This window comes from Symphalangus syndactylus, chromosome 8 (genome assembly GCF_028878055.3).
Source record: "Symphalangus syndactylus isolate Jambi chromosome 8, NHGRI_mSymSyn1-v2.1_pri, whole genome shotgun sequence".
In the NCBI taxonomy this organism is placed as follows: domain Eukaryota; kingdom Metazoa; phylum Chordata; class Mammalia; order Primates; family Hylobatidae; genus Symphalangus; species Symphalangus syndactylus.
Genome location: NC_072430.2, coordinates 138,700,356 through 138,714,208, shown reverse-complemented (window position 1 = coordinate 138,714,208; position 13,853 = coordinate 138,700,356).

Genomic DNA, 13,853 nt, shown 5'->3' with positions numbered 1-13,853 from the left:
GGGAGTTCTAATTTCTCAAAGAACAAAGGCAGGCAATCTGACAGCTTTTGTTGACTGTCATAGAAATTTCCTGTGAGAGGGAGTCAGTTGCTTCATCCCAAGGAGGTCTGAAGAGGTAACAAGTTTTTTTTTGTTGTTTTTTTCCAATTGAACAAAATTCATCTAAAACATTTGCAGCTGGGTGTAGTGGCTCACGCCTGTAATCCCAGCACTTTGGGAGGCCAAGGCAGGCGAATCACCTGAGGTCAGGAGTTCAAGATCAGCCTGGCCAACATGGGGAAAACCCATCTCTACTAAAAAATACAAAAATTAGCCGGGCTTTCTGGTGTGCACCTGTAATCCCAGCTACTTGGGAGGCTGAGGCAGGAGAATTGCTTGAACCCTGGGGGTGGAGGTAGCAGTGAGCCAAGATTGCACCACTGCACTCCAGCCTGGGTGGAAGAATGAAACTGTCTCAAAAAATGGCATAATCCCATCTCTGTCACCTACTTGTTGAATGTGTTGATGAAAAGAGTCAAGTTCTGTAAAATCTTTGAAGAGATTTATTCTGAGCCAAATATGAGTGACAAATGGCCCACGACACAGCCCTCGAGATCCTGAGAACATGTGCACAAGGTGGTCGGGGACAGTTTAGTTTTATACATTTTAGGGAGACATAGGCATCAATCAAATTCATGAAAGATGAACATTGTTTCTTTCTGGAAAGGTGGGTCAACTGGAAGCTGCAGGGCTTGGAGTGGAGGAGGATTCCAGGATGATAGGTAGATTCAAAGATTTTCTGATTGGCAATTAGTTGAAAGAGTTAAGCTATTGTCAGAGGACTTAGGGATGTCTGGGTTAAGATAAAGGGTTGCGAAGACCAAGATTTAATCATGCATGTGAAACCTCCAGGTGGCAGGCTTCAGAGAGAATAGATTGCAAATGTTCCATCAGTAATTCCAAAAGGGAGGAGGGCATAATGAGGCATGTCTGACCCCTGACCCCCGCTTCCCATCATGGCCTGAACTAGTTTTTCAGGTTAGCTTTGGAATGTCCTTGCGGAGAGGAGGGGTCCATTTAGATGGTTGAGGGGCTCCGAATTTTTCTTTCTTTTCTTTTTTGGTCTACAAATGACTTTGGTCAAACTTTGTAATTTCCTTGTGCCTCAGTTTCCTCATCTGTAGAATGACAATGATGGTAGTATCCAGCCCATTGTGCTTGTGTGAGGATTAAATACATTGACCTGTGGAAAGTGCTCAAAATGGTGCTTGGCCAGTGGTAAGAGTGACATGGGTGTTATTAGAAGCATCCTGAAAACCATCCTGGGGGCTGCAGGGTAGGCCTGGGCAGCAGGCTTAGAGCACAGCCCCTTCTCGGGCTTCAAGAGCTCTTCCTCCCTGAGGCCCGTGGGGCAGGGTCCAGCGGCCGCAGAGACCCATTCCGTAGTCCCTGGCTGTACTGCACACAGCACTCCCACCACTGCTGACCTCCTGGTCTCTCTCACGGGCTGTGCCCCACACCCTCGGCTGCGGTCACTGCACATGAATGTAAAACCTGCTGCACGGAAGGGTTGAAGGAGGGTGTGATCCTTGGGTGAAGTCCTAATCTCCGCCGCCAGCCTCACTGGTCTCCCGCAGACGATCAAGATGACAACGGCCACTTCCCAGGGTGGCGGCCGGGGTTGGAGGAGCCAATCCCAGGTCCCAGGTCGGAGGCGATTGTTGGGCCTTATCGATGCCTGATCGCCATCTAGTGCCCGATAAGAGTCACTGACCCTCTCCCATTACAAACAGCTGATAATGGTGAATGCAGGACTGGAAGATTCCACTGAAGTCGTTTAGGCCTGGGGCCGCCCATTTTAAGAATCCCTTCTAAAGAATCCCCGATCCAGTTTCTGTTTAGAGTTCAATACCGGACTCTGTTGCATTTTTTAACAACTCTAGGTGTGAAAATTCTATTCCTCAGCTGGAGTCTTATTCCTTACATTTTAACATGCAGTTTGACCCCAAAGGTCCCCAAAATGAATAGCAATATAGAGAAGAAAATGTCAAAGTGTGGGGGGGGGGGGCTGACTCTTGGTGTATACTTGGCTGATATGAGATCACTGTTTCTAAGCATTCATTTCCTTTTCATTTCTTTCTGTCAAGTAAGCAGCTCCTGCATTTCAGCTAAGATCCGGGAATAGAAAGGTAACAAAAAATGCACAGACTTTGCTGTCACCAGGCTGAAGCAAGGCCAGCTAAGAGAAAGCTACAGTCAACTGGATGGGAAGTGAGGAGAATGAGACCCACGTCCTCAGTCCCCACTGCACCCAACGATCACCAGGGATGACCCAGGAGCCTTTAAACGGATGGCCAGGCTGCCTCCCAGATGCTCACATCTGACTCTGCAGGCCACGCATTGGCCTTTGAAGCCCCCTGTAGTGCAGGTGCCCCATGGAGGGTGGGATTAACCCCCATCTAAAATAGGTTAGGATGCCCAGACTGGTCCCTTCCATTGTTAGGATGTGAAAAGGGTCACACAATGTGACTTTCTTGGGAGATCAAGTTGGGCTCAATACAGTTCAGGTGGCTTGAGAAAATAAAGTAGGTGTGATGGCAGTGGCACTGGTTCTTACTGTGGTTAAAAGTGAGCCAGCCAAGTTGAGGGTTCCTGCACAGAGGCCAGGATTTGAACTCCCCGCGGGCACTCAGGCACCCAGGGAGAAGGCATCAATGTTCTCATCAACTTGCCTGGATGTGGTTCCAGCGGGAGGGAAAGAGAATGGATTGAAAGCCATTAGTGGTCAAACATAAAAAATGGAGTCTTTCTTGGCCTGGCGCGGTGGCTCACGCTTGTAATCCCAGCACTTTGGGAGGCCGAGGCGGGCGGATCACGAGGTCAGGAGATCGAGACCACGGTGAAACCCCGTCTCTACTAAAAATACAAAAAAAATTAGCCGGGCGTGGTGGCAGGCGCCTGTAGTCCCAGCTACTCGGAGAGGCTGAGGCAGGAGAATGGCGTGAACCCGGGAGGCGGAGCTTGCAGTGGGCCGAGATCGCGCCACTGCACTCCAGCCTGGGCGACAGAGCGAGACTCCATCTTAAAAAAAAAAAAAAAAAAAAAAAATGGAGTCTTTCTCTTTATTATCTTCCCCCAGGTCATCCCAGACAAGCCTGAGAACCACTCGATTAAATGGTCCATGTTTCCCCAGCCACCGAGGAGAAGAATCACCCTAGGGAACTTACTTCAGCACTGATTCCCATGCCTCAACCCACACCCACTGATGAGCATTTCCAGGGATGAGGCTGGTCATCTGAGCATCTATCCAAGGGGTTCTTATCATCTGGGAGGTTTGAGGAGTGCCGGGTTTGATTCTGGCTGCAGGAATGCACAGGTCACTTCCACTGAGAGCCCGTTTACAGGTGACAAGGGCTTTTCACACCCCATGTGACTGACCTTCACACTGTGAGGCAGAAAGGGGAATGTTCATTCTCATTTTCAGATGTGGAACCAGGAGCTCGGGGCATCAGAGGAACTCCGGAAACCACGGTGCTGGGAGCCTGGAGGCTCAGCTTCTGCGTCATGCTACCCATCAGACCTGGCGGGTTTTGCAGTCACTCCTCCACACTTACTTTTTCCTTCACTGTGCATATTGGGACCTGCAAGAACAATCTCAAGAGACCAGGCCCTGGTCTGGAACAAGGAATCAGCCGTCAAGATGGCCCGGGCTCACTGCCAGGATACAAGTATCTCAGCTGCACATAACCCAGGAGGGGCGGTGCTGCCCAGCTGGTCTCCTCTTCTCTGAAGGCAACACAAGCAAAAGGCTTTCTTGGTGCAGACCCTAGACCTCTGGGTCTAGACTCCTGGGGGCACCCAGAAGGATTCCCTTTGGCCTTCTGAGCTCATAGCTCCCACCACATGTGCCATGTTCCTGTGTTTTGGGTCTCACCATTTTCAAGCTGATAGTGGCAAAGATTCTCTGCTTGACGGAACACTAGTCAGGCTTCTAAAACCCCTAGGCTTGTCTGAGCACTTTCTTGTAAAACCCAGTTTTAGCAAAGAACCCGCTAAATCAGTTGGCAAAAATCCTACACCTTCAATACCTGATCGCCCTTGATATCTAATCAGGTTCCTCACCCTCGACCACCCACCAGGTGCTGTCTGATCACCCTGGCTTGTCTTCAGCTAGAATCCTGGTAGGTTGGTTTAGCCGGAATCCCCTTTAACCCTGAGGATTTCCCTTAGCGGTTTCCATCCACTACCCCCACCATGCTCCTTGGCTGTAAATTCCCACTTGCATATGTCATGTTCAGAGTTGAACCTAATCTCTCCCCATCTGCAAAACCCCATTGCCGTGGTCCCAGTGCCTGTCTTGAGGGCTCCTATGTGCTTTCACAAGTGCCATTGAATAAATTTTTCTTTAACAATAGATGTAACTGCAAAAAAGTTGCAGAATCTCCTATCATAGTGGAGCAAAAGAAAGAAGTGAACACTCCCAATGAGCCTCCCAGCCCCGCTGTCCTCCTTGTGGTCCCCAGCGAGTCATGTGAGGGATCAGTTGGATTTGGAGAGCTTGTACTTCAGCCACTCTTCAGAGAGAGTGCATCAGACACTAAATCAATTACTTCGACACATGCTCTTGTAGAGCACAAAAATCTCTGACGGGACCACACTTGCTCAGCCCAGGAAACAAGCTACGTGTTTCTAGGGAGTGTGTTAATCCAGCTGGTTGGTAGGAATGTGAGTTTCTGCAAACCTACCGCATGGCCTTGGGCTCTGTAGGGAGGCAGGAGTGAGTAATGGCAGTGAGGGAGCTGATTGTCAAATAAGACCCATGGCACACTTCATATTTGGAGGGAATTAAAAATTCAGCTGGATTGGCATAGTCACTTTTGAAAACAGTTTGGCAGTTCATTAAAAAGTTATGTACATATGATATAACCCAGTAATTTCACTCCTGGGTATCTATCCAAGAGAAATGGAAACATACATCTACAAAAAGGTTTGAACATGGATGTTCATAGCAATGTCATTCATAGGAGCCAAAAAGTAGAAATAACAAAAATGTAGATATACTGATGAAAGGATAAACAAAATGGGGTACATTCCTACGATGGAAATTGCTCAAAAATTAAAAAGGAACAAACTACTAATACATGCAACAACGTGCTAAAACATTGTGTTAAGGGAAAGAAGCCAGACAGGACAGACTATATGTTGTATTATTTCATTTCAATGAAATTCTAGAAAAGGCAAAACTATGGCAGCAGAAAGCCATAGATCCGTGGTTGCCTGGATGGGGATGGGAGTGGAGATTGACTGCAATTTTGAGAGGTGATGGAAGTCTTCTAACACTGGGTTGTGATGATGGTTACACAACTGTAACCATTTACATTTCCTAAAAGTCATTGAACTGTAGATTTTAAAAAGTTATGTAAGTTATACCTTAATGAAGCTGTTCTAAAAATCTAAGTAAAGTGTAATACAACTCACACAGTAATTAGCAACACCATAGAAGTCTTTGGTTTTTAAAGTACTGCTTGATTTTGAACCTCACCTTTGTATTCTCCAGGGCAGATTACGCAATGCCTGTGTCCAGAAGCTTCACGACTATGTGTGGAATCACGAATGAATGAGTGTGCTGGCCTGCGTGCTTACGTGGTGCCAGGCACCTTTCTAAACACACACATGTTATCATCTCATTTAATCCCCAAAGTAAACCTAGGAGGGTGGCATTTGATTATTATTATACCCATTTTATAGTTGAAGAAACTGGGGACAGAGAAGTTGCTTAGCTTGTCCCAGGTCACAGGCTGGCCAGCAGTGGGCTGGAGCTGTCACCCAGAACCCCTGTCTAAGTTTCCCCCTATTCACCCGCACCATGTATCAAGGGCTTTAGTTTTCTCATTTGCCCCTGGCTCAGCCCTGTGGGGAGGCATCATTGCTCCCAAGGCTTACTTTGAACCGGGGCCACATCCAGGATCTCCTCCGGTGGTTCCCACAGGTCTGCCCCTGCAGCCACAGCCTCCTTTCTCGCAGTAGGACCAGCATTTCCAGCCAGGTGGAGGTAGCCCTGTGGGAACATCCAGCCAGCAGTGTGTACTGTGGCTTCCAAAACCAAGCAGGGCACCTACTTTTCTGCTCCTCCTCCAGTATCCGTGGGTATGAGTTTGCCAGGGCTGCCATAACAAAGCACTCACGGGTGAGTCCGAAACAACAGACATTTATTTCCCCACAACTCTGAAGGCTGGAAGTCTAGATGGAGGTGTCAGCTGGGTTGGTTTCTCCTGAGGTCTCTTTCCTCAGCTTGCAGGCGGCTGTCTTCTCTCTTTGTTCCCCTGTGTTCTTCCCTCTGTGTGTGTCTGTGTCCTCATCTCTTCTTATAAGGACCCCAGTCATATTGGTTTTGGGGTTCACTCTAACTACTTCTTTTAACTTAAGTACCTCTTTAGGGGTCCTGTCTTCACAGTCACATTCTGAAGTACTGGGGGTTACAAATTAAAAGTGTGAATTTGAGGGGATACAGTTCAGCCCATAGCACTATGGGTGGAACAGGGCCATAGAACTTCATGACTGCTGGGCCAGGGTTCTGAAAACAGAAGAAAGGAACCAGAGAAATGCACTGCTGAGCTGCTCACTTGGACAGGGACCCTTCTGTCTCCCAGTGCCTCATCATTTTGGGATTCTTGCAGTTAAGGAAACCCCAGGCCTTGCCTTCTTGTTCTTCCTGGACCCTTCTGAGCTGGAAGTCCCTCTGGACATCTTATTCTACCATACTGTCATCTCCATACTCTCTCAGTTAACTTTCCTCTCCTCTTCTGCCCCCAAAGTATTTCCATGTTCTCTGGAAAAAACTCACACAAAATCTTTTGTGGTTAATAAACCACCCCTATTGTAAAATGCTTCAGCAACTGTACCTGTTCCATCCTTGCCTTAACAGAAGCCTGGCCACGCTCTGAAGGAGGTGCTCCCCAGTGGTTTTCTAGTGGGTCTGGCCGTTCTCCTACACCCCCGAATCTCTCCTCTTCCTGCTGCCTTGAGCCTGTTACTCCTCCTTCTTTGTAGCCAGTTGCCTACCAGACATCTCCACTTGGCATCACAGCTTGATACAGACAAACTTCACCATGATCCTCATCTCAATGAATGACTCATCATCAAGCCAGTTGTCAAATACAGAACCCACATATGGGGTCTTCATTCTGTCGCTCAGACTGGAGTGCAGCAGTGCAATCACAGCCCACCGCAGCCTCAAACTCATGGGCTCAAGAGATCCTCTCACCTCAGCCTCTTGTAGCCCATTCTTGATCCCTCTCTTCCCCTTACATGTAATCAATTGCCAATCTCATTGGTTCTGCTTCCCAGCTGTCTCCAGAATCTTCTCCCAGACTCTAGTCATCCCTACAATCACTGCCCTAGTTCAGGGCCCCATTGCCTTTCTCCCAGATAGCTAAAACAATTCCGTATTTGCTCTCCCTGCCTCCCTCTTCCCTCACAATCTATTCTCCACACTGGAGCCAAGGACTTCTAAAATGCAAATCTGAGATGTCATTTCTCTGCTTAAAACATTTTAATGACTCCCCATTGCCCGGAGTAATATTCAAAATCTTTACCATGGATTATAAGGTCATCCATAATGGAACAGGGATAAAATGAAATCTACTGGGTAAGTATTTACATTCCTTCTCTCCTGTGAGCCTGCCCACTGCACTCCATCCACATGAGTACCCTCTAATGAAGAACAGTACCGTGATCTGAGCTTTAATTTTTCCTTGCTCAGGGCAGTGAGTGAGCTGCCCAGCTGGAAGAAGCCCGGAATGCCTAGACTGATTTGCTTCAAAAAGAAAAAAAGCAAGTTGCTGAAGAATTCACAGACCTGGCTCCCAGTCCCCGAAGTGGAACTAGGTTTGGACCTCTTAGCCACCTAGTAACTGCAGAAGCCTTGCCACGGGGAGCCATTGGTCCAGGGGCAGTGCCCAGAGAGAGACAATATTCCAATGGAACCTATTACCACAAGTATCCAAAACAAATCAAAGCCACTGCCTGGAGAGCTTGCATAATTATTTCAGATGTGAAAGAAGGCATATGTGTGGAGCTTAAAGTTTTAAAATACGTATTTCCTTGAAAAGTGTATCTATATACTCATCTTACTACTATACTCATCTCTTGGAAATAATAAAAATAGCTAAAATTTCTCAAGTATTTATTATATGATGTGCATGTTACAAACCGTCTGTCTTTAATCTTCTTACCCTTATTATGTCCATTTTGCTGGTAGAGAAACTGTGACTTCAAGAGATTTAGTAACAGTTGTACATAGCTAGTAAGCGGCAGAGCCAGGAAACAAACCTGGACTTTCCTGGTACCAAAGCCCAGGCAGGTGAGTGTTGTGCTAGAGCATCTGACAGCTCTGTTGAGACAAGGTGGATGTCTCAGGTCAGGTCAGATTCCCTAGAAGCACAGAGTCAGGGATTCAGGTTAACATGATCTATAGGGAGGGGTCTCTTTAGGAGACACCTGTAAGGGAGGGAGGAAGCAGGAAAGGGAAGAGAAAGGAGGAAAGCAAGAAGGTAGCCTCAGGTAAAGTCTAACCTTGGCTTAGTTAACCATGGAGCGGGTGTGTGGTGGTGGTAGGGAGCTTGGTACATAAAATGCACCTTAGAATTATACCACCTGGAGGCAAGGGAAATGGGCTTTTATACTCCCTATATCAGCCAGCACTCATATAGAAGAAGGATGAGTACCCCAAGAGGTAAAAAGAATCTAGCAAATTCTACTACTCCAAAAATACATGAATAATTAAGCAACCAAGCAGGGAAGTTTCTCAAAATCTCTAAATCTAAGTTGGAATAAAAATGTCATTCTTTCCTGCCCATTAGAACACATCTGAAATCTCTTAGATTTCCCTAACGCATGAGGCCATAATCACAAAAAAAGTGGCCAATGGCAGGCAGAAGTCTAATATGGCCCAAGATCCCTGCCCACAACGTTCATGCCCTGAGTCTCCTTGTACCCCTTGGGTACTGGCAGGAACACCACCTCTTCTCATCAATAGAATATGGCAGAGTTGATGAAATAGGGGCTGTTACGTCCTTGATTAGGTTACATTATTTCAGACTCTACCTTATTCTGTGGCTTCTCCCCCTCTTTCCAAACTTTGGATACTGAATTCCTAAGGTTTGGGTCATGGTCCTTTCTCTTTTTAAAAATGATATTTTTCTCGGGCTTTTCTTGTATTTCCATTCCACCTATTTTTCTCTTCCCAGATGATTTTTAAATGTTCTCGTGGATTTAAATACCATTTTTATGCTGAAACACACCAGATTTATACCTCTAGGTAAGACTATCCTTCTGAGGTCTAGACTCACATATCCACAGCTGATATTTCTAGTCGAATGTCGTACAGTCATTTAAATTTAATATGTATAAAACAGAACTCTTATTTCCCCCAACTGACCACACCCCAAAATGGATCCCCTCACATGTTAATTTAGAGCAGCACCATGCAGGCAGGGCTCATGTCAGAAGCAAAGAAAGAAAGAGAGAAAGAGAGTGAGAGAGAGAGGGAGGGAGGAAGAAAGAGAGAGGGAGGGAGGGAGAGAGAAAAGAAGAAAGAAAGAGAGAAAGAAAGAAAGAAAGGAAGAAAGAAAGAAAGAAAGAGAGAAAAAAGAAAGAAAGAAAGAAAGAAAGAAAGAAAGAAAGAAAGAAAGAAAGAAAGAAAGAAAAAAGGAAGGAAGGAGGGAGGGGAGAAATAAAGAAAGAAAGAAGGAAAGAAGGAAAGAAAAAGAAAGAAAGAAAGGAAAGAGAAGAAAAGAAAGAGAAAGAAAGAAAGAAAGAAAGAAAGAAAGAAAGAAAGAAAGAAAGAAAGAAAGAGGAAGGAAGGAAGGAAGGAAGGAAGGAAGGAAGGAAGAAGAGACTCTATCTCAGCAGAGAGATTCTCCTGCTGGCCTTGAAAAAGTGCCAGCCATGCTGTGGGAGGCCTCTGGAGAGGGCCACATGGCAAGAAACTTCCAGTGCCCTCTTGGAGATCCTGAGAGCAGCCCCTGCTGGTAGCCAGCAGCAAAACAGAAACCAACTTCAGCCCTGGGGGCACAAGATCAAATGTGTCAACAGTGGGAAAGGGCATGGAACCAGACTCTTTCCCAGTCAAGCACCCAGATGAGAACACAGCCCAGTCAGCATCTGGACTGTAGGCTTATGAGACCCTGAGCAGTGCACTCAGCTATGCCATGGCCAGACTGCTGACCCATGGAGACTGTGAGATGCTTTAAACTGTTAAGCTTGCTCAGTTTGATAGGCAGTAATAAAACACTAATATAGGGTGATGTTGAGTAATGGACTGAATTTGTGATTCATGTGATGATTAACATCTATATAAGCTTAAATATACTCCCGAAATACAAAGACTATTATTATACCTGTAGGAAAAGGAATTAGAAAACTCTCATGGAGTATAGCATAATGAATTCACTCAACAACATGGAATTAAATGCAGCAAAGTTCATTTTGGGACTCTTTACAAGACTTCATACCTAACATTTTAAGCAGACATCAGCACACAACAAATCATAATTTATCAAGCTACAAAGACACTTTGAGTCTCTAATTTGTTAATAAAATCTCACATTTTACATCTGAAATAATTGTCCCAAATTATTACGATACAATTACTCTATATTTTAGTAATAGGAAGGTACTCATTTTATTTTCTTTTAAAGAAAGATGTTTTGTATTCTTTTATGGTTATTCAGGTGTGGCCACAAAAGGAGACAGAGGAGACAAAAATAACCTGTGAATATAATATTCACAGGTTCAAGAGACAGGAAGCACAGCACATCACATAAGGCCACATGGGAAAGACACCAGGATGGTCAGAGGCAGAAGACATGAGGTTTAGTCCACTGTCTTTATTGGGGTTTCTGAAGGAAAAGCAGGGTAGGGCAGGGCAGCAAGAACAGTTTAGTGTGTAGTTTAGTTTAGGATTGGCTAGTCTGAATAATTGCAGCAGGCTTTGCACTATCAGGTCTCTAGTTGCCTGGTACCTGGTCCTAGGATGATTAAGGCAAGCAATATTGACTCTGGGGGTATTTGGGGGTATACATAGGTAGACTCAGCAAGGGTTAGGTGCATATCAAAGGCATGCTCCTGGCTGGGCCTCTTAGTATCTTTAAGAATTGGCTACCTTGGCTGGGCGCGGTGGCTCACGCCTGTAATCCCAGCACTTTAGGAGGCCAAGGAGGGTGGATCAATAGGTCAGGAGTTTGAGACCAGCCTTACCAACATGGTGAAACCTCATCCCTACTAAAAAAAAAATACAAAAATTAGCCAGGCGTGGTGGCACGTGCCCGTGATGTCACCTACCTAGGAGGCTGAGGCAGGAGAACTGCTTGAACCCGGGAGGCGTAGGTTGCCGTGAGCCAAGATCCCACCATTGCACCCCAGCCTGGGTGACAGAGGGAGACTCTGTCTCAAAAAAAATAGAATTGGCCACCCCAGGAGAGGCAGTCTCACCCAGCCAGAGAAGTTTTTACATACAGAAAATTTAAAAATATTTACAATACCAGAGAAATAACACTTAAATGTTGGGGTTAGAATAACAAAGGAAAACCAGCTTATATTTGCAATGGCTTCATTGCACCTCTCACTTTAAAAATCCATAAAGATAGTCAAATATAAAAAGGAAGAGCCAGAAGTCAATATCAAGGTAAAATTTCTGCCATGGTATAAACTCTGTAGATGGGTTGAGAAACACATACTCCATCTTCTAAACTGGAAAAAAAAAAAATCTAATTCTCTACAATTTTCTGCTGCTGTATTTTTTAAAACAATAAAAACAAACAAGCAGCCAAAACAGTCAGGTGGCCACCTGTCAGCTCTGCAGATGATTTCTCCTCAGTTAGGAAGACCCAGAGTCCATCACTCCCCCCTAGCCCTCCCCCGTGGGCTGGTCTCTCCACACTTACGTTCACAGACTGTAATTCTCTGCAGGCCACAGGGTGGGCAGGGCAGGGAATGCACCAATGTGGCTGCTTTTGGGGTATCTCTAACACCAAGCAGAGGTAGCATAAAGCCAGGATCCCTGAGTGCAGAGGAATCCCGGCCTGACACTCACCCCTCTAGGCAAAGACTCACACCCTTCATTGAACTCACTACCCGTTTAGTCAGAACAAATGAAATGGCTGTTGGTTCAGGACAGGAGTCAACATCTGTCTTGCACTAGCAGGAACAAGAATCTATCTTTGCTGATGCTCCAGGCCTGCCGTGGTGCAGATCTTCACAGCAACCTTGGAAGGAACACCCTGTATTAAGGGTTTCTCTGTACACAGTGGACTGTAACCTAACTGGACATGTAAACAGGCTATAACCTATTCCTGTGCCAATCACAGAGTTTCAGCCAATCACAGGCCGCCAACTGTTCACACTGTGTTCCAATAAGGCAACGCGGAGCTATAGCCAATCTGGCTGTTTTCTGTCCCTCACTTCCGTTTTCCATAAGTCACTGGCCTTTTTCTGTCCATAAATGTTAACCAACCATGTGGCAGCCCCAGAGTTGCTCGGAATTTATTTTAGTTCTGGGGGGAGTCCAATGCATCAGTTGTTCTTTGCTCAATTAAAGTCTGTCAGATTTAATTTGTCTAAAAAACTTTTTTCTTCTTCTTTTTTAAACACTCCATTCTGTAGATCTCAGAGCTAGTAAGTGGCTGAGTCAGGGTCTGAATCCAGGGCCTGGGTTTTTAACCACTGGCCATATGGATTCCCAGAACTGGAAGTGCCTAAAAATTCTTGCAAATTGGCCATATATATCTCTCCATTTATATCCATTTCCCAATTATATATATACACACACATATATCTGTCGCTGTCTTTATGTTTAGATCTGAGAGCTGGAAGCTGCCAGACTCTAAAAGGAGAGGCGCAAGCTCTGTTCCAGCTGTCCTGTGCATTGACAAGCACTCAGCCTAGGTAGAATTCTTTATTCTCCATTTCTGAATGAACAGGAACAAAAAAAAAAAAAAAAAAGAAAAGAAAAAAAAAGAAAAAAAAGAAAGAAAGAAAAACAAAGAAAAAAACCTACTCCTGGGCCCTGGTAGTTTCTGCCTCAAGACGGTATGCAAATGATGATGCAAGTAATTAGCATTAGTAATTAGGAACTGTGTTAGAGACACTGACGACCTCTCCCGCAGATGCTGTTTGCATCCCCAGCAGCAGAAAGATTTGTTTGCAAATTACTTTCCACCAAGTCTATTAGAATTTCATTTCTGGCCTATTTATTTATTTATTTATGCCACACACAATATTCGGGAATCAATTTATTGCTGTCTGGAGATGGCTTTCACTGATGAGGACAAAGTCATTTCCCGTCACTCTTAATACTGTCATTAGCATGAATCCTGTAGTCTCACTAGCTCCCCAGGAGCTGCTGTTTTGACTCCTCATTGAGTGATTTGCAAATTTAACCTTTGCTATCTGAGATCTCACCAGGTCTCTCCAGGAGGGACCTGGGTGTCTCCCTAGGAAACTCTGATACTGACATGCCCCTGCCCCACCCCACCCTGCCCCTGGACACCGTCCCTGCAGCCATCACGCCCCTCTCACCTCAGCTAACAGCTCAGGGTTTTTCTTTCCTTGATTCTAAACCTGCCTTCTTCAAACTCATGCCCTGGACTCCTGGTTCCAGGCCTACACAGAATATGCCCAGGGGATCACCTGGAGTAATGGAAAGAAAATACATTTTTGATTCAGAAGCCAATCAAGTTATTTGATACCAAACATGTCCTCCCCGAACCCTTTTTAAAAAAAAATCCTTAAAAACATTTGTCTAGTTTATATCACAACCATCTTAGAAAATGCCATCTCCCAATTTTACATAAATGCAACTCCATCTAAAAGAG